The 25932-nt window shown below is 44.5% G+C and overlaps 1 protein-coding gene and 1 pseudogene across 4 annotated transcripts in view; one reads left to right on the top strand and one right to left on the bottom strand.

Moving 5' to 3' along the window:
- CLCN5 (chloride voltage-gated channel 5) overlaps positions 1 to 25932 on the bottom strand; it is a 108549-nt gene that overhangs the window by 56944 nt on the left and 25673 nt on the right. For all 4 annotated transcript variants that reach the window (XM_072625914.1, XM_072625912.1, XM_072625915.1 and 1 more), the window contains exon 2: positions 23349 to 23413. The gene's annotated coding sequence lies outside the window, so the exon portion shown is untranslated. The remainder of the gene's footprint in view (positions 1 to 23348; positions 23414 to 25932) is intronic.
- Positions 22879 to 22991, top strand: LOC140516504 (U6atac minor spliceosomal RNA; annotated as a pseudogene).

The following is a 25932-nucleotide window of genomic DNA, read 5'->3' as shown; positions in this document are numbered from 1 at the left end:
ACTCCAAAATCACCATGGAGAATCAGGTTCAACCAAATTCAAGCTGGCATCAGAGGCCTCCAAATCCATCCCCGGCCCATATTTCCAGCCTTCTGTCCCACACTGCTCCATGAACTCAGCCAGCTAGGCTCCTCAAACTGGCTTGCAGTCTCCTTCCTCCACTCCTTAATTTACATCATTCTTCAGGTCTAGTTTGCTACCCAGCTTCCTCTCTGCAGACTGAACTCTCCAGGCCCGAGTCAAACCTCCCCAAAGAGGGATTTATATTACTTGGCAAATTTCATTTTCAATTATTTAGGTCTTATCATTCCAATCAAATTGTGATGGCAGGAAGCATATATTAACCTCCACCCTGAGCCATCCAGACCAGTAGGAATCCTAACCCTAACTCCCTGTACCACCCCTTCCCCCAAGAGAAAGAAAAATAACAGTAATCCTGTCATCTTTCAAGGCCCAGAGCCACCTCCTCCACGGGGCCTTCCAGGCTTCTCCTAGGCTGATGTGATGTGACCTCTCCCTAGGCGGACCCTAGAGAACAACTCGAGTATCCTCCTTATCGTACTCATCGTATTCAGCCTCATTTGAGTGATTTGCAGAGAACTTGATCAAGTGACTCTGGATCTCTAAGTTAGCCCCCAAATTTAAGAACCAGATGAATTTTTTTCAATGTCAAAGAAAGGGAAAAAAAGAGTGGTAAAAAAAGCACCTTCTCAGGAAGACTTCAGAGAGGCCTGGAAAGACTTATATGATCTGAGGCTGAGCGAAAGGAACAGAACCAGGAGAACTTTGTGCGCAGCAACGACCATAGGGTGCGAGAGTTTTTCTGGTAGACTTGGAACTTCATTGCAATGCAAGGACTTTAAAAAATTCCCAATGGTCTTTTAAGGCAAAATGCCTTCCACATCCAGAGAAAGAACTATGGAATTCAACTGCAGAATGTAGCAGATCATTTTCTTTTGTATTACGTTTTAGTTTGTTATATGATTTCTCCCATTCATTTTAATTCTTCTACACAGCATGACTATAGTGAAAGTGTATTTAATGGGAATGTATGTATAGAACCTATATAAAATTGTATTGCCATCTCAGGGAGAGAGGGGGAAGGGAGGGGGGAGCGGGGGAAATCAAAGTTATATGATAGTAATTGTAGAACACTGAAAATAAATAAAATTAATTTTAAAAAAAAGCACCTCCTGTTGCTCTCTAAGCCCTAGGGTGGCCTGCCAAATGCCCCTCTGGGGGAGGGGATGCCATCTAGTCTGATTGGGTCCCAGGCACCCTGTGCCTTAAGGGGGCTCCAAAATGGTCAGGCCAGCCTCTGGCCTCCCAGCAGTGGCAGCAGAGGGACTTTTGGTCACGTGTATGTCGGCCTCCATGGGGATCCTCTGAGAACTCTTTCAACTCAGAGCCCATGTTTCTCTAATCCAGTGTCACCAAATTCTCGAAAATTGGCAAAGCAGTAAATTACTGAGTGCTGCAGTGCTCTTCCTTTGGACAGTGGAGCACAGAAGCTCCCTTTTTAATGAGGTTTGGCTACAACACGTGATTTCCCTTCAAGCTCATTAAAAATGGATTCTGCTTCTATTTAGAAGATCTCACCAACATATACCTTGGCTTGCAATGAGATGACCGGTCTGACTGCCTTCTAGCAATATTTAATTTCAAAAAGCTTGATGCTTCTATATTCCGGGTGGGGGAGAGTTCTTTTAAGATGAAACAAGCAGAACTTCATTAGTGCCTCCCTGGATCAAATTGAGGAAGGAAACTGGTATCTGAATTTGTAAAATGCACAGGACATTTCTTGAGTGCTACAACACAAAGCTGAAGGGTTTTAAGCACTGCCCTGCTTCTCAAGGACATTCCTCTGTTATCAATTCTTGTAGGAAGAATTAAAATGCTATGGGCCTAGAATATCTTGGTTCTGTCTAGTCCCCAAAGATTGTTCCCATAGATAGAATCTGGGGGGTTAATCTGAGAGAAAAATGAGGCCCAGAGAGGACAAGTGACTTATTCAAAGTCACCCAGGTCTGAAGTCAGCCCTCTGCCCATGATTCCACCAGGAAGGAAGAAATGGCATTAGCCTTTCACTCCTAGCTGGCCACAGAGGACCCTTCCAACGCAGAAAGTGTGTGACTGGCAATCGACCACAAAATTCCATCTGGCCCACGTGTGAAGCACGGCAGGCTCTCCCTTCTGGACCTCGAGTCCACATGGGGTTTCTAAGGAACTGCCGAGCTCTACACATGCAAAGGTCTGTATTTTCTCTAGTTGAACAAAACTGACATGTTCACGTAATCTGGGAAACTAAATTGAGCCAGGTTTGTTTCCAGTCAAGGTCTAAGGTTTGCTCCTGAAAAATGTCATGTTGGAATTGCAGCTTCTAAGCCCTATGCACAAGGACCAGGAAATGGAGGCCCGACAACTCAGCCAAAGGGCTGCCCCATCTGGTAGCACCGAGTCATTGCTAAGGAGTTTCTGATGCAGTAGGTGGTTGGTGGGGTGGGGTGAGGAACCAAGACAGCCCTCTCTATTTCTGTTCTAGGTAGTTAGCCTACATTTAGTGCTTGCTAAGGGGGCAGAGGGAAGGCAGCTTGGCACTGACCAAAGGCTTCGCAAGATCCAGTGAGGGAGCCATCTACATCTCCATGTAGGAAGAGAGAACACTTTTGAAAAATAGAATGAAGGAGGCTTGGCATCACCAGCTCTCAAAGCATGTTACAAAGCAAAAGTCATCCAAACTGTTTGGTACCAACTGAAAAATGAAAGACGAGATAGACGAGATCAAGAGAAAAGACCAGAGAAGCGAGATTAGGATAAGAGCTAAGGAATATGGCAGCCCAGGGTTCAAGAAACTATGGAGGGACAGAGAAATTTCTTATTCAGCAAGAGCTACTGGACAAAGTAGAAAACTGTTTAGAGGACAGATGGCTTAAAGCAAGAGTGGTCCCCATCACTCACTATAGCAAGGTCCATTTCTAGACTCACTCTGTCCCTCATTTCACTAAATTCTTCCCCTGTCTCTTTCCTGTGCTGCAATCCCATATTACCAGCCACCTATTGGACACTCTCCACTTGGCTGAACCACAGGCATGTCACACTCATCACATCCAAAGCAGAACCCAGATTTCCCCCTAAATTCACCCTCCTTGGAACTTTGCTCTTCCTGTACCCAATCCTCTAACCACCCAGATTCACAACCTCAGTCTCCTACTTGGTGCTTTTCGTCCCACTCCCCTCCCATAGCACACCAGTCACTAAGGTCTGTTGGTCATTTCTCCGCTTCACTCACAGTCACAATTCTAGTTCAGGTTGATGTTATCACTTGCCTAGACCAGGTGTCAGCAAATCACAGCCTACTCCCTGTTTCTATACAGCCTATGAGCTAAGAATGTTTTCTATACTTGGAAATACAATAAAACTTTATTCAAAAATGTACAAACCACTCTTAGCTCAGGCCGTCAGTAGGACAAACGTATTCCATAGTTTTCCCAGCCTAGACCATCATAATTAACCTCCTAAATGGTTTTGCTTCTTTCTCTGCTAAGGAAAAATCAACTTTGTACTGGAAAGGATGGAACACACTGGCTAATAGGAGGTGCCTAAGATAATAAGCTATCGGTGAATGTGTTCAAGTCAGCAGGCCCAGAGGAGCTCCATCCCTGGGGACTAGAGATACTGGAGCCTTTGGCTGCTGAGTCACTCTCTGTGATCACAAAATGGTCACAGAGAGTGATTAGAGGGAACAGGAGGGCTGCCTTAGGATTGAAGGAGGGGAAATGAGGTCTTCATTTTGTTTTAATGGAAGAAAGGAGAGTCTGCAAGCTCTAGACAGTGCGTTCAACTTTAAATTCGGGCAAAGTTCTAGAATGTGTCATTAGAGGCCTAGCTAGTGAACATCCAGAAAAGGAGGGGATGGTCATGAAGAGCCAGCATGGCCTCCTTCAGAAAAGGACATGTCAGAGTGACCCTGGGGTTTTTTTGTTGTTTTTTGATAGAGTGATTAAGACTGATAAGTTAAAGTAATGATACACATACAATTTACCTAGATTTCAAAATATTTAATAAAACTTCTCATGCTATTGCTCTAGATAAGATAGAGAGACATGTGGACGAAATAATAAGATAATTAAGTGGTTTTAGAACTGGCCAAATGGGCAGACCCAACAAGTAAGCAGTAATGGAGTCATGTGAACTCGGAAAGAGGTCTCCAGTGGAGTGCCCAGGATCTGCCCAGGGCTAACAACATTTTTCTAACTTTTTTTTTAATCAATGGTTTAAAGGCATCAATGATATTCTTAAAAATTTGCAGAAGACAGAAAATTAGAAGGGATGCCTTGTTAACACAGTGGATGACTGGGTTGGGATGCCAAAGTCTCGACAGGCTAGAACGCTGGGCCAAATACAAAGGGAGGTAATACAGTTGGGATAAAGGTACTCCATTATAACTGGGTTCAAAACATCAGTTTCACAAGCATGAGTGGTTCGGTAAGAGCTGACACAAAAAGGTCTGGAGGTTTCAGTGGCCTGTAAGTTCAGTGTAGCGTGGCAATCCAAGAAGATAAGGCTGCAGCATATCCAGAATTAGGGAGGCTGTAGTCTGTCTTCTGTCTTATAGCCAGACCACATCTGGAGAACCATATTCTGTTACAAGTGCCACATTTTTCGGAAGGCCAATAGTGAACAGCCAGCAGAAGGTAACCAGGGTGGCATAAGAGGATCTTAAGAAGGAACTGAGGACGTTCGTTCAGCCTCAGGCCAACTTCAAGTATTGGAAGGAAGGGCTGTCACATGGTAGCGGGACTGGGCAGGCCCAGGAGCAATGGGAGACAAAGGCAAGGAGGCATGTGGTGGGCTGGTGGTCAGCAAAGCTTCCTAACAAGCTGAAGGGGCAGCCCCAAGCCAAGATTCTTGTTCACTATGAGTCGTTTCTGCTTCGTGCTCTCTTCTACTTTTGAGATTTGGGGAAGGAAGGAAGACTGCACTTAGCTGGTCTCTTCACTAAGGCAGAGGCAGTTATGTAACCGTGAGCAAGTCACTTGACCCCAACAGCCTCGAGAAAAAATAAAGCAGGGGGTGGCACAGTGAGCATCTGAGAAAGCAGACTTACCGTGGGGAACTGGGTAGTCAAATATGAGAGGCTAGATGAACTATGTAATTGCAAAGAAAGGAATAACAATCAATATTTTAAAATAATAATAGCTAGCGTGTACAGTGCTTTAAGGCTTGCAAAGAAAGTATTTTACATGTGATGATCTCATCTGTGGGAGCTACCAGAGGGAAAGAAGAGTAATCAAATAACAGGGAGAATTTGTAAGCCAGATGACACTCTGACGCTGCCAAGCAGGCATGGCGGTCAACAAATCCAACCTGATCTCTGGGACTTGCTTTTTTCCCCCTAGCTGAGTGTGTGCCTGCCCCCCAAACTGTTCAGATCTAGTCGGGAAGACAATCTACTCGAGGAACTCCACCAGGCAGTATGCTCTGAGTCTGCGGAGGTTGGGAGCCCCAGTGGTTAGGAAAGCTTCATGGAGGAAGGATCTGAACTGAAGGAGACCTGCAGAGGAGGGGGAAGGGCATTCTAGGAAGTGAGGTAGAAGGGGATGAGAGGACTCCGATTTAACTGGGACAGAAGGTTTTGTCAGGCTTTATTTTAGAAGACAATGGGAAACCAAAGGAAGACTGAGTGAACAAGATTATCTCGCAATGGTAAGGAGGATGGAGGAGAGAGAGGGGAGACACTTAGGAGCTGTTATGTGAATTCAGTTGTGAGTAAAAGGGTCCTGAATTAGGGGGTGGGGGTGTGAATGTGAAAGGCACCCCCAGTGAATCCTGAAATGTCACCAATAATCAGCTAACAAGTATTTTAACCTTCATTAATTGGAATGTAGTGTCCAGGAAAAGGAAAATGCTAATCCCCCTGAACTCTGCCAGCCAGATCACACCCGGTATCCAGTTCTGATCACCATAAAGTTACTAAGCTGTGCATACTCTTTGGTCCAGCCACACCACTGGGAGGTCTAGACCCCCAAGGGATCAAAGAAAGAGAAAAAGGCCCCAGATGTACAGAAGCACTTAGAGCACTCCTTTTTTTGTCAAGGCAAAGAACCAAAAACTAAGGGGGCATGCAGAACAAATGATCGTATATGAATGTAATGGAATTTCATTACAACATAAGATGATGAAAGGGCTGGGTTCTGAGAAGCCTGGGCAAGCTTGAGGAATTGACATGAGTGAGGTGAGCAGAACTGGGAGAACAATTTCGCTAACACCACTGAAACATAAGAACTCTGATGGATGCAGTGACCAAGCGTCACTGCAGGCCAGCTGACTGAGAGGCGAGGGCCTCTACAGGTTCACAGACACAGCTGGGGCAGGAATCTGGTTTGCCTGAAAATGTCTACTTGGTGTTAAGAGGGCCATGTTTTTCTTGGGGGGGGGGGGGGGGGGGGAGGGGAAGGTCTAAGGCTAGGACTGCAAAAACAAGGAAGAGGAAAGAGGAAAGGAAGGGAAGGGGAGGGAAGGGAAGAGAAGGGAAGGGAAGGGGAAAGAAGGGTCGTTGAAACATTTTTTTTTAAATGCACAAAAGAGAAAAAAAAGCCAGAAAGAACTCCAGACAAGCAGGTCAACCTCCAAAGGCCCATGAGCAGTCCTAGTAGAGCCCAGAGAGTCCCAGGGCCATGCAGAATTTTGCCCTTCTCTGCCCTCCTGAGTGTATAGAAGTGCTTGTTTTAGTTGGTGTTTGTTAATGTTAAAATGAAAACAGCCTGGTTTATGTTTTTTGCCCCAGAGATTTCTGATTTTTTTTGCTCTCCCTGAAATGCCAGTGCTACCCACCGTGTGACAAGGTACCACCCCAGGGGCCCTTCCTGTCCTAGGCAAGCCAAATACCAAATCTTCAGGATCATCTAAGTAAGCGATCATCAAACTAAGTTGCCCTGGCAACAGATGGAGTCTGTAAAAACGCTAGTCAGGCAGGAGAGGCTGGGGGTTATTTTAGAATACCTCTCTAGTATAACAGGGAGAGACACTCAGAGAAATGTTGGAGGAAAACAAGCCTATTTCCATACCAAGAAATTTCCAGACAAATATTTTGGATACTTGCATAATTCGACATTTAATTTTTCAGGAGGAAAATATAGTTAGCCCCCAAACTCTCACAGAGCTCTCACTGACCTCCCCCCATCACATCTGAGGTCCTCCAAGAGCAGTGCAGGAAACATTCATCTGGTCCAATGACCTCCTGTTATGAATAAGGAAACTGAGGCCTGGGGACTTTACTGGCAAGTGGCCTTTCCTGTCTTAGTGTTCGAACATGAAACTCTAATAGCTTCCTGAATTTCCCAGCTGCCAGAGCTCCAGAGCCAGGCCACGAGTGATTTTTTCCTCAGCTCCAAACGTTTAAGTGAAAATGAATACTTGAACCAAAGCCACCTCTCGAAATAGAAAAATCCTCGGGACGTAAATGTGATGTTCCTTCTAACCCCGGACACTAATTTCAAATGAACAAGTTTCAGAAGAACAAATAGCACAAATCTTCATCTCATCGGAGCAGATTATTTTACCCAAATGGAGGCAGAACCTCTGCATTTTGAATTTCTGCTAATTACCCCAGCCAAGAAGTTATTCCTTTTCTCCGGATGCCCAGACCACTGAGCTGCTTTGCCTCATCCTACAATTATTTGTGGCCCTGTCTTTTCTCTCCCCTAGTCTAAGCTGCTTCGGGGCACACAGTGGGTGCTAAGAAATATTTGCTGAATATATAAAGACTTGCAAGTAAAGTACACTATTTTCATTCTCTTTTTATAAGGCAAAGTCATTTTAAGGGGAATAAAAACATTAAAAACAACCACTAAAAATGTCTCCTCCCCCTTTACTTGGCAATGAAACATGAATGGGGCCATTGAATAATTCAGGGAGACATTTTAGGGTGTGTTGTGTAGAACGAGGCAGACTTGTCCTTCAGTCTGGTGCCATGGCTAACCAACTGCCGTAGGTGTGGTGACTACCAACCATGACAAACACCACCTACACCTTCTTCCTTAATTCAAGAATGTGTGCTGACTTACATCAAAGCAAGGGGTAGCTGGAAGTTAGGTCTGAAAGACTAGCTCTGGTGCAGGCTAATGGGCCCTAACAGCAAAGCCTTCTGTTAGAGCAGAGGTAAAAACAAAAGGGAGGAGGAATGGTGGATGGAAATTCAAGGCGAGTCACAGCACCAGAAAAGCAAGCAGGGGAATGGGTGGGATTCTATTCCTAGTCCTGTCCTTGACAGCCTATGCAAATAAAGAGTGAATGAACAAAGATCTTTCCATCTTGGTTGCTGCCCAAGGGAACAGAAGTGGAAAAGGGGGAGAAAACCAAACCACAGCCCTCCGAATGCTTTGGGGTGAGCAAGTTATTACTAAGATGAAGCAGCACAACCTTGTGTAAGTTCTGTCCGGAGTCACACTTAAGGAGAATTACACCTGAGCCTCCACCACCGTCCTTGCTGCACTGAGGCAGTACGAACCAATGAACAGCTTCCTCCTGTAAGACAGACCTGGACTGTATTACATCGGACATCATCGGTAGATAGAGTTGTAGCACAGCTCCAATGCACTGTCTCTAGAGGTCATAGAGCCTGGGAAAACAATTCCAATCCTTTCTGACCCACAGATCACCTCCTACTTTGTGACACTCTCCTGTCCTGGTTTCCATGCCACCACACAGTCTGGACATTGCTTACTTCTCTACCCCTAATTCCTTCTTTGTATCCTTGTCTGTATCTCTTCTTCCTCTCTATACTCCCCAACTTTTAACTCTGGAGGTACTAAAGACTGAGTCCTTGATCACTGGGTCTTCTCTTTATATACTTTCTTCCTCAGAAACTTCATCTTTTCCCTTGGGTCCAACTATCATCTCAATGCAGACAGAACTTCTGGATCAATCACTCTCTCCCTTACTTCTGACAAATTACAGTTCTAGAATATTTCTACAGTCTACAGGACAGCTGAGTTATATGTCCCCTTACCTCACTCATGTTCCTCCTTTTTTCCTCTTTGGAGAATTTTACACATGAAAGAAATACATCTCAGAAGTACTGAAAAGAAGAGACAGAGTGCAAATCAACAGAATTCACAAGACACTGACGGAAATGAATCCCAAATTCAAGTCATCCAGAAACGTTAGCAAACTCCAAAATTTCGGCAAAAGAGAGAGGATATCACAAATGGTCAGAAAGACACAAATCATAGTCCCTCAAACATCATTTCAAAATGTACAAGATTTATCATTAAGATAAGAAAAGACTAGAATGCAATATAATAAAAAGTAAATAATAAAAAGTCAACCTTCATTCATCCCCAAAGTAGCTACTGAGCAAAGCAGAGAAAACTTTTTTCTAAGAAAAGTTTTGTGTTTTTGTTTTTAACTCAAAGACCTTCCAGGCATTCTTACTGAAGGAAATAAGCCCGGCAAGGGCCATTGATATTCAAATCTACCAGAAGGAAGAACCACAGTAGGGTAAAGCAACTGTAAATGACAGAGTGAATAAATAATGACTCAAAGTATTTAGACAAAATAAGATATCAAAGAAACATTCAGGAAATAATGACTAATATGTGATTGGCAAAATCCAGAGAAGGGAAACTTAAGGAAACCGGGAATCTTGAAGAGGGTAGAGCAGGCAATCTCAAACAATATCTGGGATTGGAGGAAGGATGGGAAATAAGGGAAAATTTATGTAAGTAAAAGTAAAATTTTAGGAACTGTTTTTAGTGATGTGGGTGAGGGTGTATGTGTGCTACAAACTCTTGGATAAAGTCCTTAGAATGACTTAAACTGGATTGTAACTTGTGCTGAGAAAACGACATAATAAGATACATGGCTGATGAAAAGCTAGGCTTAATTATGAATTTAACTGGATTAAATTTTCCCCATAAAAAAAGGAAAATAGTTTCAGTACATATTAAAAAAAACAACAACCAAGCCTCAATAATATATAGCCAATAAAAAACATATCCAAATGTAAACGAACAAACAAATTTAGAGCAAGAGGCTGGAATATAATATATCATGCTTTAGCCAAAGCCAAAGCTAACGTCACAGTAGAAAACATTAAGAAAAATGGGGAAACTATATGTTGGCATATAGACTCCATAACAATAATAACATCTCATTTAAATATCACTAAAGGCAAACCCAGGCTGGAGCAGTCAGATGGTACAGCGACTAGAGTGCTGGGCTTGGAGTCAGGAAGACTCATCTTCCTGAGTTCAAATTCAGTCTCAGACACTTACTAGCCGGGTGACCCTAGGCAAGTCATTTAACCCTATCTGCCTCAGTTTCTCATTCATAAAATGAGCTAGAGAAGGAAATGGCAAACCACTCCATTCTCTTTGCCAAGGAAACCCCAAATGAGGTCATGCAGAGTCTGAAATGACTGAATACCAACAAAACCCAAGATGGGCCATCTAGCTCACCAAAGTACTGAATTAAGTCTTGACTTCCTACAGCTTGACCCTGAGGACAAGGGAGTCCTGGATAAACTGATTAAGGCATTAAGACCAATTAACGACAGAGATGACGAGATCCCTAGTCAGCAAGGTGACACACCCTGAGTCCCAAATCAGTGACTTGAGAATGCAAAACTAAGAAACTTAGGACCAAATTGGCCTAAATATTAAAGTTTTATTTTTCTGTCCGTAAAAATTTCCTTAAGAGCTCTCTCCCCCACCCCGAATAACATGTCCTCACAACAACGCTGTTGCTCTCCTAGTTCAGCCCCTTGTCACCTCTTGTCTGGACTACAGCAATGCTCTCCTATCTGCCTCCCTCTCTCTCCCTCTACTTCATCTTCCACACAGCTGCCAAAGCCCAGATCTGACCACATCACTCTCCAGTTCAGTAAGTTCTGGTGACTTCTTCCTGACTCAAGGGTTGAATTCAAACTCCTCGGTGCAACAATTGAGGCTCTTCACAACCCAGCTTATCACAGATCACTCCCCTTCATACACTCTATCTATACATACAAAGATCCATCTCCCATCTCTGTGCCTTTGCATTGATTGACTGTTCCCCCCACTCCCACACCTCTTCCTCTCTACTCCTAGAATCCTTAACTTCCTTCAAAGCTCAATTTAAGCACCATGTCTGTCCTCTGAGAGGCTGTTCCAGATCACTGCCCAGTAGGGCCTTTCCTTCCTCCCTCTCCACCAGTTCCACACCCCAAACGGGAATATTTTGTATATATATTTTATAAATACACACACACACACACACACACACACACACACACACAAACACACACTATTTCCCCTAATACAAGAGAGCTTAACCTGGGGTCTATGGATGGACTTTGGGGGAGAAGGTATCTGTGAACTGGTCTGGGGAAAAAATTACATCTTTATTTCAACAGGATTCTTTTTCTTTGTAATCTTAGAGAATTTCCTGGCCTCTGTGGCTGTCTTCAAGGCCCGGTTAAAATGGCACCTTTTACAGGAAGCCTTTTCCAGTCTCTTCCTTCCCTCTGTTGCCTATCTCTAGGACAGCCATTGTTGTTTGTAGGTTGTCCCTCCCGTTAGACTGTGAACTCCTTGAGAGCACGAATATGTTATGCCTTCCTCTTCATTCCCAATGTTTAGCACAGTGCTGGCACACAGTAGGTGCTTCAGAAATGTTTACTGACACTCTCTTTTCTTTCTTGTTTCATTTCTAAACCTGATTCTGAGCAGAGGCCTACCCATTGGTTTCTTTATCAGACAGACTGCCCAAACAGGGATCCATGACCCAGAAAAGGGGCCAAGTCCACATTGTCACAAAACGTGAGCTTCTTGAAGAAAGGGCTCATTTCATTTTTGCCTTTGTATCTTCAGTGCTATGTACCACAGATTCACTGGCTGATTGCTATAGGAAGCAGAAGCATCTGTATTTTCTAAAAAGGGAAACTGAGGACTGGAGAGCTTAAGTGACATGTCTGGGTCACTCAATGACAGCAGGGTCTGAGGCAGGAGCCTGCTTTCCCTGCCCACATCCCAACCTTGGTGAAATGCAATCAGCACCATACATGCATACAACAAACAACCCAGCGAATAAATATGTAAAGGGAAATTTTCCTAAGGGGTAAAAAAGCAGAGCAGTAAGAAATCAACAGGAGGAGACTAATACTCCACTCTCAGAAAATTTACAAGTCAAACAGAAAGATAAATAAACTAGTCAGAGACCTAAAGGGGACCGAGATGCAGACAAAACCGGATTCGGTGAATTCAGGGAGAAACATGGCCCTGCCGTGTTTCGGAACATATTGATTTTTCAAACACTCTGGGGACTATCACAAACGTTGGTCACGCTTTAGGGCATAAAGAACAGACCCATAAATGCAGAGAAGCAGAAATGGCAAACAAACATTTGCTTTCTAGATCACAATGTGATGAAAATAATCAGGGAAAGCTGATTAAGATACTGAATAAAGAGACCAAAAATGATTTGCTAAATAATGCAGAGGGTCAAGAACAAAATTATAGAAACAAACACTTAAAAAAAGGACATTATATATACATTATATAATCTTATATAATATGATACAATGATATAATATGCTATATAACATGTATGTGTATATGTATGCATATGTGTATATACGTGTGTATATAAAACAAATAATGTTATAACATATCAAAATGTACGACACAGCAGAAGCGACAATTAAGGAGGCATTTCTATATTAATGTTAATAGTAACCAAATTAAGCAAAGATTAATGAGTGGAAAGGAAAATTTAAAAACAGATGAACCCAAAGCAAAGATGAGAAATAAGAATAAAAATTGAAAAGGTGAAATAAACCAAACTGAAAACAACAAAATACAAATTAACAAAGGGCAGGACCAAGGAATAAGTTACTAATCCTTCAGCCCGCTAACTGGATCACCAAAGAGCAAAGCATATTAGCAAAATGAAAAATTCGAAGGGAGCTATCACAAGGGAGAGGAAAAAACGAAAATGATCCAAAATTATAATGCACACTTAGTTACCAGCAAAACGGAAAATGTCCACGAAATGGATGAAGATCTACAATAATATAAAATATTCAACTCAGTTCAACAGGAAATAGGGAACCTCAGAAAGAGAAACTCACCAGGCTACAAATGAACTGCCACTGGAAAAAAAAAAAGCAACCCCGGGATTAGATGTTTCACAAGTGAATTCTATCAAAAATTGAAAGAACAAAGAATCCCTATACTATAGAAACTATTTTGGAAAATAGGCAGAGAAAGCATTCTACTCATTTATTCTACAAGACAAATATGGTCCTAAGACGTAGCCTGGGAAGAATAAGGCATAGAAAAAAATTCCAAACCTGTATCAGTAAGGAACATAGATGCAAAAGCTATTAAGTGCTGGAAAATAGACTTCAGCCACGTACTCCCTCACAGCCCTTCCCCCCTTCCCGCCAAATTTATTCATTATGGCCAAGCAGAATTTATACCAGGCATGTAAGGGTAGTTTAACAGGAAAACAATCAATATACTAAATCATATCAGTAACAAAAGCAATTAAAAACACATGCTCATATCAATGGTTGCAGAAAAAGCCTCTGATAAAACACAAAATACTCATTTATGTTAAAAAACACTATAGCTGAGAAATAGAACTCTCTCTCACACGGTGAAGGAAAAATGTAACTGAAACCAGGAGCTCACGTTACTTGTAATTGAGAAACATTAGAAGCTTTTCCAATAAAAACAGGGGTGAAGCCAGGATGCTATAACTAGCGGCATTATTCTGGGAGAGGCAGCCGGGGCCAGCATTTCTACAATCAGGAGAAGGAAAAGGGAAGGGAAGAAGCAGTGGCAAAGTGAAGGCTAAAATCATTTTTTGGCGCCTAATACAATTATTGACCCGCAAAAATCATCAGTATATCATCACTAGCATAGTCCTCTTTTCAAAAGAAGATTTGAAATGAAATAACCAAATGTATTCAAGAATCTGAGAGTTAGTTGACCTGCCAAGACACACACAGACAAGACTTACATAAAAACGACAAGAAAATAAGAACGTTAAAAATGGCTGGCCCCTCTGGCCCAAGGAGCCCTGCGTGGGGCCTAGATCCCAGGATACTATCAACAGACAAAAATACCTGTTGGTATATAAAATATTCCCACACTAGAAAACCATGTGGCCAATGTCTGGGGAATAGCTGACTCAATTATGGTATATGAATGTAACGGAATACTCCTTTGCCATGAGGAATGAAGAAAACGAACAATCCAAAGAAATGGGGAAAATCTTCCATGAATTAATACTTAGGTGGGGGATATAGTCTGAAAGTCAGGACGCCAGTAAGCAATTAAACCTCAAGCTAAACAGCCTATGCTAATAAGCATGAATTAAACATTTAATTAACAATCATTTTGTTTGCCATCTTAAGACTTCAGAAGAGCTTTGATGCAGTGGAAAGAGCATTCGATGTGGAGTCAGAGAGAGGGACAAGGGTTTGATTCCTAGCTCAGTTATTGCCTACCTTTGTGACCTAGGCATGGGCCTCAGTTTCCTCATCTGTAGGGTTAGATTTAGAGTCAGAGGATTTCTGCTGTGCCACTTAATTACCATCTGATTTTGTGCCTAACCTTTGGAAGGGCCTCAGTTTCCTCATTTGTAAAATGAATGTCAAATTTGTCAAATGATGGCCTCCCTTCTAGCTCTAACATCCTGGGAGGCTCTGAAATGATTTGAATGACTCAGGTTTCTGCTCATCAAGGCCATTTAAGCCTATGACTTCTTGAAAAGAACATTGGATTTGGAATTAGAAGACCAGAGTTCAAATGCCTCCACTGACAGTAGCTATGTGATCTTGGACAAGGCATTTAACGTCTCTTTACCTCAGTTTTCTATCTGTAAAATGGGAACTATAACATAATGTGTGGTAATCACCTCCTCCCAGGACTGCTGGAAGGTCAAATGAGATCAAATTGCTAAAGATTAATTGACAAAGAAAGAAATCAGGGTTCTGCAGACTGAGCCAGGGGAGGACCTCTCTGGGCCTCAGTTTCCCCCCCTATAAAATGAGGTCATTCGATCTTTCAGTCCCCCCCTTGCTAGTGCTAAATCTGTGACTACAAATGGTAGATTCACTTTCAATATCTGAATCGCTGACAGAGACCCCGATAATCGGCGCACTTAGTCAAGAACCAAGGTCCTTTGGAGTTGGGTTAATGGGGCCATGGAGCCACTGCCACCCCATGGCTTGACAGGACCGGGATGCAGGCTAGAAGAGTTTTTTTGTTGGGCATCTCCCCGAGGTCTGAAGACACTACCCTAATGCTTCGCACCTGGAGAGCAGATTCTGTTAAGAATCTTACTGTAGGCACTGATTCAAAAATGCCAGCTTTGCAAACCACACAGTGCCTTTAAGAAAAAAAATGGGCATGTTTCCCAACCTCACTTTATGAGGTTTGTGCCTAATCCTAGGGCAGGACCACGTATAAAATTTTTAAGTCTGAATTCATCTTCTGAAAGTTTAAAGAAAACAGGAACAGGAGAAAAAGTGAGGAGATGGGAAAATGTCTGTAATTTTTCCAAGGTGAAGCTGGGAGGCAGAAAAAAATCTGTAGGGGGAAATGGTCCCTTTGCAGCTTCTCTGGCACCACAATTAGCAAGCTGTATCAAGGTGGTTCATAAATTGACTGCTAACCAAGGCTAAATGCAGCTCAAAAACACCTGGGTTGGTGTTGGGGGTTTTTAATGAATTGAAAGACCCTATAGATTTCAACAGTTTTCAGCATCCCTGCTGCCAGGCAGATGGAGGCAGGGCCCTCAAGCAAACAAGACAAGTCAAAGACTTAATTCATCCGCCTAAACACCTCTTTTGCAAATGGGTTATTATTTACACTCCACAGTACACACACCCATAAATGCCTATCGTCAAGGAACTACTATTGAGGTTGGGCAAGAAAGTCAAGGAAATTCCCCAGCAAGTGACACACCGTCCTTCAGGCCTCAAAGAAAAGTAGGTTACTTAGAAGAAGAGGGCCCCAGCTCGTGCTGCCTATGTGTTTAAATTAGCATGGGGACTGGCCTTGCAGGTTTGGATGAGTAAATGGGACTGCTGGGAGCCAGTTGGCAAACTCGTGCCTTGCGAGAAGAGCCATCCCTGAAACCAAACACTCAGTTTCCTCATCCATCAAATGAGGGGGTTGGGCTTGATGGCCTCCGAAGTCCCTTATAGCTCTAGATTGGAATCCTAGGAACCTACAAGCAAGTGTCCGATTGCCAGAGTGAACACCACATGGACTGGGTCACCCCATAAAAGCCAGTCCAAGTCAGGGATTCCCAACAAAGAGCCAGGGTTTTATCAGCGTTGGCAATCCCTCCACCGATGCTGATCCTCACCCTTCTTTGGCCCGGGTAAAGAGTCTTCCAGAGTGACTGTGGCCAAAAACCCCACCCAGCATACCACTGGGATGCCCTGGTGATGGGCAAGCCCCTGATCAAGCTTGGGACCCACCGGCATGGTCCATGAGGAGGTGTCAGAAGACGAAAGCAGAACAGTAGCTTGTGATGCCAGGGCGTTTCGCCCTGTGAGAAACAGGAACGCAACCATCGTGCCCACTGTACACACAGGGAAACAGAGCTGCCTTGGGCAGAGTCAGACAACTAGCAGATGGCAGACCCAGGACACCAGGTCAGATCGCCTGACCCTAAATCCAGTACTGTCCACTATACCACAGAACCTGGAACTTCAATACCACTCTCACTCCTCCAATTGTGCCCCCTAAAGGGAGGTGCTGGGTATGCTTTAAAATAATGAAAGAGAGAGTTTTGTTTTGTGAAACACATATCCTACCTTAAGCTCACCAGCAACACCCTGGCGCATCATAAAAACAAGGTGAGGGATGAGTGGCTTCCTCAACAGGCTATGTCTACCAGTATGAGGGTACCAAGGCAAAGCCTGTGCCACCACAAACTGCAGTTGGCCAAATTCACCAGGGAAATAAAAGGTCTAGAAGCACCTGTGGCACTGGAATCAGGGGGCCTTGGTTCGAATCCTGACTCTGCCACTGATGACTGTGGACTATGACTGGGGTCAAGGCATTTCACTTGCTTTGGCACTCAATTTGTCCATTTGCAAAATGAAGAGGCTGGGTTAGGTGACCTCTAATGTTTCTTGGGAATCTAAATCTATAACCCTAGAAATTACAAAGGAAATAATGGAGGGAGAAGCAGGAATGAAGGCAGCACAGCCTCACCAGAGGTCATATTATCCTTTAAGTTGAGAATTATCAAAATTCTCTGGTACTAGCTAAAAACCAGGAATGTCTATAGGCAGAACAGCATGCCAGTGTTTGATAAATTCAAGAACACAATCTCCTAGGGGGAAGAGCTCCCTGTCACAAAGCAGGTTGGCAAAAAATGGGGTCAGACTAGCATTTTATACAATATACCATAAAATAAGTACCAATGACCAAAATAAATTTTTTTAATTAGAAGATATTGAAAGAAGGTACCTTTTTACAACTATGGCTAGGTGGAAAATTCTTAACCAAAGGACAGAGGTGATCAAAAGGTAAAAGAAGATATTTTGATTGCAAAAAAATTTTAAGAAGATTTTTCCCCAACAAAATCGATGCGGCTAGGATGAAAAAGGAAATTGCACAGTGGGGAGGAAATATTCTTTACATGAAATACCCTTAATACAAGTCTGATATACAAGACAGATAGGAAATTGATACAAATATGATCAAGAATCATTCTCCAACAGGTAAGTGATCAAAGGATGAACAGTCGGCAAAAATAAGGAATTCTCACTAATCAGAGGAAAGAATGCTTCTCAGAAGGAGAAATATAAACCCTAACAACTGACATTTCACCTTGAATTGGCAAAGATAATAACAGACAGCTATCTTCCTGTACTGCAGCAGAATCAGTGAGTTGGTCTGATTGTTTTAGAAACCATTCAGGATGATGTCAAGTTATTCACAAAACCAACTGTTCATAAGCTTTGTTTGATGCAGTGATCTCACTATTATTGGACAAATAGCTAGCTCGAGGAGATCCAAGTCAGAAAAAACCCACCTTATGCTGCCCTAAAATTCAAAGTAGGACCTTGGTGGTAGCAAGAAGCCGGGAACAATGGGGGTGCCCATCACCTTGGGAGCATTGTGGAGTCTCAATGTAATGGGATACTCTTACAGCAATAAGAAATGACAATTGAGAACTTTAAGAGAACCATGAGAAGACTCATACTAACTAATGCAGAGCCAAATAAGCAGAGCCAAGAAAATGTACCAAAGTACCATCCCCATCTCCTACCTGTGCCTGGCACATAGCAGGTATCTAATGTTTATCAACTACCATGACTACAATAATGGATTCAAATATAATTATAAGGGGAAGAACTTTTATTCCCCAGGTGAATCTGGTTCACTGCAGTTCATGGTGGCACCTTAATATTGACAGACACAGCCTGATTTTATGTAATGCACAAGGGTGTTGCCTGTGAGTTCAAGGTGAAATATGTGTTTCACAGAACAAAACTCTCTCTTACTTTAATTGTAAAGGCTACCTAGGTATGTACCACCATCCTTCCAGTCCCTCAGACTTGCAACCTAGAAATTATCCTTAACTCCTTATTCACTCACTCTTTCTTTGTCTGTCTGTCTGTCTGTCTGTCTGTCTGTCTCTCTCTCTCTCTCTCTCTCTCTCTGTCTCTCTGTCTCTCTCTCTGTCTCTCTCTCTCTCTCTCTCTCTCACACACACACACACACACACACACACACACACACACACACACACACACACACATCCATCCAATCTGTTGCCAGGGCCTGTTGATTGCAACCTGCAGTATCTCTTGAATCCCTTTTCTCCCCTGACACTGGCCCCACCTTGGTTCAGGTCCTCATCTCTTCATGCCTGGACTATTGCAATAGCTATAGATGAGTAGAACTGCCTCAAATATCACTCCACTCCAATCCATCCTCCATTCTGCCACCAAACTGATTTCACTAAAGCCTAAGTCTGATCACAAACTTCAGTGGCTTTCTGTTACCTCCAGGATCAAATACAAAATGCTCACTGGTTGGCAGTGACCTAGGCTCCTCCCACCTTTCTAGTCTTCTTACACCTTCCTCCCCTACATCCAATGACACTGACCAACAAGACATCCATCTTTGCTCTTCCTCCTGCACTCCCACTACTGACCTCCCTGGTTTTCTTTAAGACTCAACTAAAATTTCACCTCATACAGGAAGACTACCCCAACCCCTCTTCATTCCGGTGCCTTCCCTTTATTAATCATTTCCTTTTCCTCCTGGCTAGAGCTAGTTTTATGTATATTTGTTTGCACGTTGTCCCTTCCATTAGATTGTAAACTTGAGGGTAGGGTTTGTCTTTTGCCTCATATTGTATCCCCAGTGCTTAGCACAATGCCAGGCACATAGCATGTTCCTAAAAAATGTTTACTGATCATTGAAATAGCTATAATAATGACCCCAAATATAATCAGAAGAGGAAGGCAAATTCTGTCATGACTAACTTCAGGCCTGGACAATGAGATAATAAAAAGGCCCTTTTGGAAGAGGGTTTCAGCACATGGCAGCCTTTAGTTATAAGGGACAGAGAGAATATGGGCATCAAAACAAAAGGCCTCAGGAAAACTTGAAAAATCTATTCTTAGTGGCTCAGGAACAGAAGTGAAAAAGTGGTGATGGAAGTTACTATGTGACTACTAAGTAAGTAAGGCTCATTTGGTAAAATGCTGCAAGGTGGAGAAAGGAAACAGTCCTGAGGGTCACCAGGGGATCAGGTGTGGACAGCGCAGAAGCCAGGGTGTAAAAGAGGGGGAGGAGGACACAATGAGGGCAGAGAACTTGTTCAGGAACATTGCTGACGAACTTGCTTACAGAAGGAAAATGGGATTCTAAAACTGACGGATCTGCTTTGTGCCCATTCTCAAGGACAGCTGTTCGAGGGGGTGAAAGATGCTCTGAGGAGCTGTGTGGACAGGGAAGCTAATGATACATACGATGACAATGGACATTAGGACAAGAGCTTCTCAAACAACCCACTTCAAATCACAGTTTGAGAACACAAGCCATTTATAAGCTGCGGGTGAACAGTGTGACACTGACAGGGCATCTCAGAGGGCACCTTAGACACCAGTGCCAAGGAATTCATTCGATCACAAAGGAGCCCAGTTGACTTTTAAACAACAACAATCTGCTTGCCAATGATGACAGCTGGGGTGGGGGTGTCAAGACCTAGGACTTCCCAGGCAGAAGGTGTTCTCTTTACCAAGGAAAGGGGGCCCCTTTTCAGGAATTTCCAGTCTTCAAGAACTGCCTAGAACTCTCACAGGTTCAGAGGTTAAGCGAACTTGCCCAGATACTTTGTAGTCAGCTCAAATTTGAATCTTGAGAAAGCTTTTCTCAATCTTTGGTTCATGTCACCTAACATATTTTTCCCTAGACTCAGACTCCCAGCTCCTACTGCGGCCACTAAGAGCACAAAAGAGGTTCTTAACTCTGGGACTACAGACTGGCTCTGGAATACCTGGGCTTGACACTAACATCCCTCAAACAACACAATGGCTGGGAAGGGCAAGACAAAACTACTCTGTGCGGACCTTGGATGGGCCAGGTGAATTGACGCAATTGTCTAACACGGGGTAAGCAGGGAAGGGGATGGTGTCCAAGGTGACTGAGACAGAGCCAGAAACCCAGGATGTGGCAGGAACAGCCAAAGGGAAGGACTCCCAGGAGGCCAGGGGGCAGGAAGCTGTCCTCTGGCTTGTTCTCAGCCCAGAAAGTAGCCAGAGTAACCACTGCCCCTTCACTCGGAGCTCAGCATGAGTTTCTAAAAGACTCTACTCGTTGGCTTTGAAACTGACCACAAGACACATTCTCTGCCCATTGGCTCCAATTCATCTTTAATAATCTAGCCCCCTGAAGCTAAGAGGGAACGAAGTCCAGCTCTGCTGTGGTCAAAGGGCCCGAACACCTCCAAGTGTTAGAAGAACGAGGAAAGCGAGTGATGATTTGGGCGATCATATCGTCTTTACAAAGCATCTACTCTGTGAAGACGAGGAGGCGGAAAGAGGACAGGACAGCAGTATGGTACCTGCCCCAGAGGCTCATGGGTGAGGAATCCATGAAATGAGCTACCACAGATTCGGAACTGAAAGGCAGGAGCCTCGAACACCCTCAAGGCGAGGGATTCTTCACTTTGAGAGCACCATGGCCCCCTGTCACAGTCTGTCTGTCCGGAATCATCTTCCAAAACACACAGAACAAGATACAGAAGATTACAAAGGAAGCAAACTCTGTTGGAACAGTTAGCAGAGTATCTAATGCTTCAGCCCCCAGGTGAAAATGGCGGTTCTGCACAATCCACCCACCCAAACATTTTCCATCTGAGGAACCCAAGGCCCAGACAAAAGTTTTTCCATTTTTGACAGGTGGAAGAAAAACACAAAGGTGGGATTCTACCCCCAAGGCCCTCATCTACACTTGGTGAGCCTAAAAGTCAGGGGGCACCACCAAGAGGTCACACTTGGGAGTCCAGTATTAAGTCCTGGGCTAATCCAATCAACATCTCCCTCACACTCCTTAAAGGACTTCTTCCGGGTTCCTAAGTACATAAAAATGAAGTCTCCCAGATCAGATCCTAGCCTCAGGGATGGGGAACCTGTGGTCTCAAGGCTGCAGGTTCCCCACCCCTAACACCCATCAGACATCCCCCAAGCCATCAATCATCATAAATTGCCTTTCTCAAATCTTCCTCTTTCTCTCCTCTGACAACTGCCACCACCTGTGTACAGCCCATCCCACCCCCCTCACCCCACACCTGGACTATTGCAATAGCTGCTGAGGGGCCTGAGGAGGGGGTATCCTCCTGCCTCCAGGCTCTCCCACTCAGCTTTCAAATTGGCCTTCTTTAAGCACTGGGCTGACAGTATCACTCACTCCTCTACTCTATAAACTCCCATGGTTCCCTAGCACCTCCAGGCTCAAATGCAAACTCCCCTGGCTTTTAAAGCCTGGTCCCTTTCTACTTTTCCAGGTTTCTTACACCTTACTCCCCTCCATATACTTAGAGACCGAGGGACACCGGCCTCCTGTCAATTCTTCTCATCTGGTGACTCAGGAACTTTTCAGTGGCTGTTGCCTAGATCTCTTAGTCTCCACCCCCTGACTCCCAGGCTTCTCCAGGCTTTGGCCCAAACCCCACTCCTTCCACCGGAAGCCTGGCCAGGTCTCCTCTGATGGTTTCCTTCTGAGGGTTCCTCCAACACAACCTGTCTCTAGTTTCTATGTCCTGAGCTGTTCGCTTGTCGTCTCCCCCTTTAGACGTGGGAGTTCCCAGAAGGCTCCCCAGCACCTGGCACATGGAAAGCACCTAATAAATGCGCGCTGACTTGACCTGACATCAGCCTCTATATGTGTGAGTGGACAATGAGTTGTGGCCAATTATTGCTTTCTCTTTCTCTCTATTTGTTCTTCGTTCCCAAAGAGGACCATGACATCAGGGATGTGATGTCGTGACATGCTCATGAATTGGATTTAAGTGAGGGAGGGCTGAGCAAAGGCCCCAGCCTCACTTTCTCCTCAGGAGCCATCTGGGGCCAGTGGCCAGATATGAATCTGGACAACTGAAGTTGACCTGGGATGCAATGGGAGACCTTGGCTTTTTCAAGCTCAGGTCTTTAACAGGACTCAGTTTGATTTGAGGAAGCCCATCAACGACGAAGTCTTAATAAAAATGAGGCAAAGAGTGGCCTCTTTTAAAAGAACAATAGATCTGGGAGGGGAAGACCCTCAGGGTTTCTGGCAAAAACTGAAACAACTGTTATTTGCATTCATTCTGAGTCCATCAGGTCCAAACAGTGACCAAGTAGGGCTTGGTCTGTGGTAGGAAAGGAGAGGTTAGTTAGCACTACCCCTGACAAGGTTGAAGAGGTCGTAGTGGCCTTTACAACACTTTGTTGCCACCTACTCTGTGGCATCTAACTCAATTATACGGCAAGAGTAAAGGACCTGAGTGTGTGTGTGTGTGTGTGTGTGTGTGTGTGTGTGTGTGTAACCCTGGGCAGTGCCCCAGCCAACGAAGATGACAAGGTCCCTTGGTGAAGGGAACTTGTTCACTTGGAGTCCCCTAGGCCAATCCTCATCAACATTTTACACCAAAATTCCCGTGGAAAACACAGAAGCTTGAGCAGTATCAGGTCCCCCATGCACCGGACTTTAGTGAACATCATTTCCCAAGATCTCGGTGCACACACACAGCTCCCACTGGCTTTGTTGCCCCCAGCCTGTCCCTCGCCAGCCCATAGTGACCCAAGTACCGCCCAATGGCCACTATCTCCATTCATTTACCTTGGGAGTCAGAGGTCTGGATGTGTCTCTGAATAATCAGTGGGTAGCATGAGGGCGCTGAAGTCCTGGAAAGAAAGGAAGGCTCAGTTAGGAGGTGCTTAGCTGGATCTGGGGCCAAGCTGCACAGGGAGTCAGGAAGCAAGATAAGCCTGACTTTTTTCCACATTCTTAAAGAGGTATGGGAGAAGGGAGCCCTTGGCCAATTGACTTTGGGAGCAGAAGTGGCCCTTGGAGATTAGGGGAGAAGGGGAATCATTCCCCTTCTGGAGTCTGCCCTGGTCCCCCTGTCCCTGCCCCTACTACCCAGACAAGCCCCACGTCAGAACGCAAGGCAAGCTCTAGTTTGGCTTTGGCCCTTTCCCTTTCTCCAGCCCGAGAGGCCCCTTTTACCTGGAGCCCAACTGCCAACCCGTACCCCTTTAGGGCTAGGTTTGGGGGATTTGTTTAGGCTTTATGATTTAGCTAAAGGAAATCTGTGAATCCTTGGGCCAGAGGTTTTCAGTAATCCAAGGCTTCACCTCTCTTCCCTCCCTCCTCACCTCCTTCCATCAGGAGCTTGCCCGCTCCCCTCCCCCAAAGATCCACAGATAACCCAACCCAAATGGCCCTTTGAGGGGGCTGGTCTCCTCCCCCACAGTAGCATGCGACCACTAGAGGAAGTTTACTACAGTTACCTAGGTTACCACAGCTAAAGAATGAGGGGTTTTTTCATTCATTTTTTCATTCATTTTCGTTCATTCATTTTCATTCATTCATTTCATTCATTTTCATTCATTTCCAACTTAAAAAGCTATTTAGCATAACACTACCTATTGATGGGAACCTTCCAAACCCAACCTTTCTCTGCCTCCCCCAGGGAGAAATCTTTCCCCATTCTAGGCAGGTCTGTAATAACCCTCCAGGGGCAAGGGAGCAGGGCCACCAGCCTAAGGGCCAGAGGGGAGGGCGGATCTGCATTGGGCACCCAGTGCCTGGGGGGTGGATTTCCCCTGAGACCCTCCCCAGTCAGGCAGGCGCTGCTGCACTAAGGCTCCAGCAGGAAATCTGGTCATTACTGAACCCAGACAGAGCTCAGGGAAAGCTAAGGAGTCTGCTCAAAATGGTAAAGCCCCCAGCCAGGCACACAGGACCAAGGGCGGCCTTCTGTCCAGCTAACATGGAGGAGAAAACCTAGAGAGAAAGTGTGCTAGACTTAGGGCCCTCACACACGTATACACATGTACACACACACACACACGTACTCGAGCAGACATGTACGTGCAAGTGTGCACACACACACAAAGTACATATAGCCTAATCTCCCCCTAAGGAGGTAAGGGGGCTGGAGGAAGCCCTCTAATCTCCAGGGTATAAAGAAAAAAGTAAAAGTTTCCTTAAAAGACCAAAGTATTGGCAGTGGGTGTAGGGGTGGGGGAGGGCGCTACAAAACAAGCTGTGTCAAGAAGTGGATCTTTGAGGGTCTCTGATGCTCTCTCCCTACTGGCTGCCTTCCTCCTCAGATGTCCCTGATTCCATCATGGAAGACAGGCTTCCAAACAGGTGTTGCCCTAAGCTAGCAAGTCCCTCTGCTCGGCAGAAACAATGATCTCACCATGTGCTCTAAGTTTTTTTCGGATACAGATAGAGGCAAAAGCATCCTGGGCCCTTGTAATGGGCAGATCACATATACACAAGATACATTCAGCACAGATGGGAAGCCCCAGCAGCTGGGGGGGGGGGGGGAGGGGCTCGGAAAGATTCCCCCCCACCCACCCAAGGTTGGTGTTAGGATTCTGAGAGGCAGAGGGGAGGTGGGGGACAGCCAATGAGGCTTTTTCTGATCCCAGGCCAGTTTCTGGGCCTCTTTACTGGGAAGGCTGGTGCGTACTTCTCTGGGAAGCCACCATATTTCAGAATCTTTTCTTTTGTCCAGTCCTCACCCTAATCCTAACCCTAACAAGCTGCTATTACCACACTCGATGTCTTCTCCATTTTCTCTTTGATATTTATGGAAACCTCATGATCACCCAGGGCAGGTTTGGCAATGATTGCTATGTCTAGAACCCGGCCTCTCCCGCCTCTTAAGATTGAATCAATTTCAGTTTTTATGAGGTTGTTCACTGTTCACCATATGCAGCATCAGCTCATCTTGGGGAGAAAGGTTGCAAATACATGTCCCAGATAATTTATTCTTAAACTCTCATGATGAAAATGGAATTTGAAAGCTAGAATTCAAATGTACAGGAAATTCCCAATTCCCCAATGAGATGTATTGCAGTTCATATGTGAGTCAATTGCTTGTTCAATTGGAATGAGGCATTTCCTCTCAAACACCATATTGTTGTGGAGAGGTTCCCAGGCTAGCCCACAAAAGACTCTTTAAAGCCCTAATGTTACTGAAATACAATGTGGAAAGAAGTAGGGAGGTTCCTGTAGCCTTCATCAACTCACAAGCTCACAAAGAGCCCAAGTATAACAGTATTAACAATAATGGTTTACTCTTTAAGACCAAGAAAAATCCATTGTAACTATGCCTGAACGATTCTTAAACAGCCTCAAAACATCTGTCTATACACTGGGGGAACCTTCTCTCAGCCAGGGCTAA

This window comes from Notamacropus eugenii, chromosome X, assembly GCF_028372415.1.
Source record: "Notamacropus eugenii isolate mMacEug1 chromosome X, mMacEug1.pri_v2, whole genome shotgun sequence".
Lineage (NCBI taxonomy): Eukaryota > Metazoa > Chordata > Mammalia > Diprotodontia > Macropodidae > Notamacropus > Notamacropus eugenii.
The sequence above is the reverse complement of the archived record's forward strand: the minus strand, read 5'-3'. Positions and strand labels throughout refer to the sequence as shown.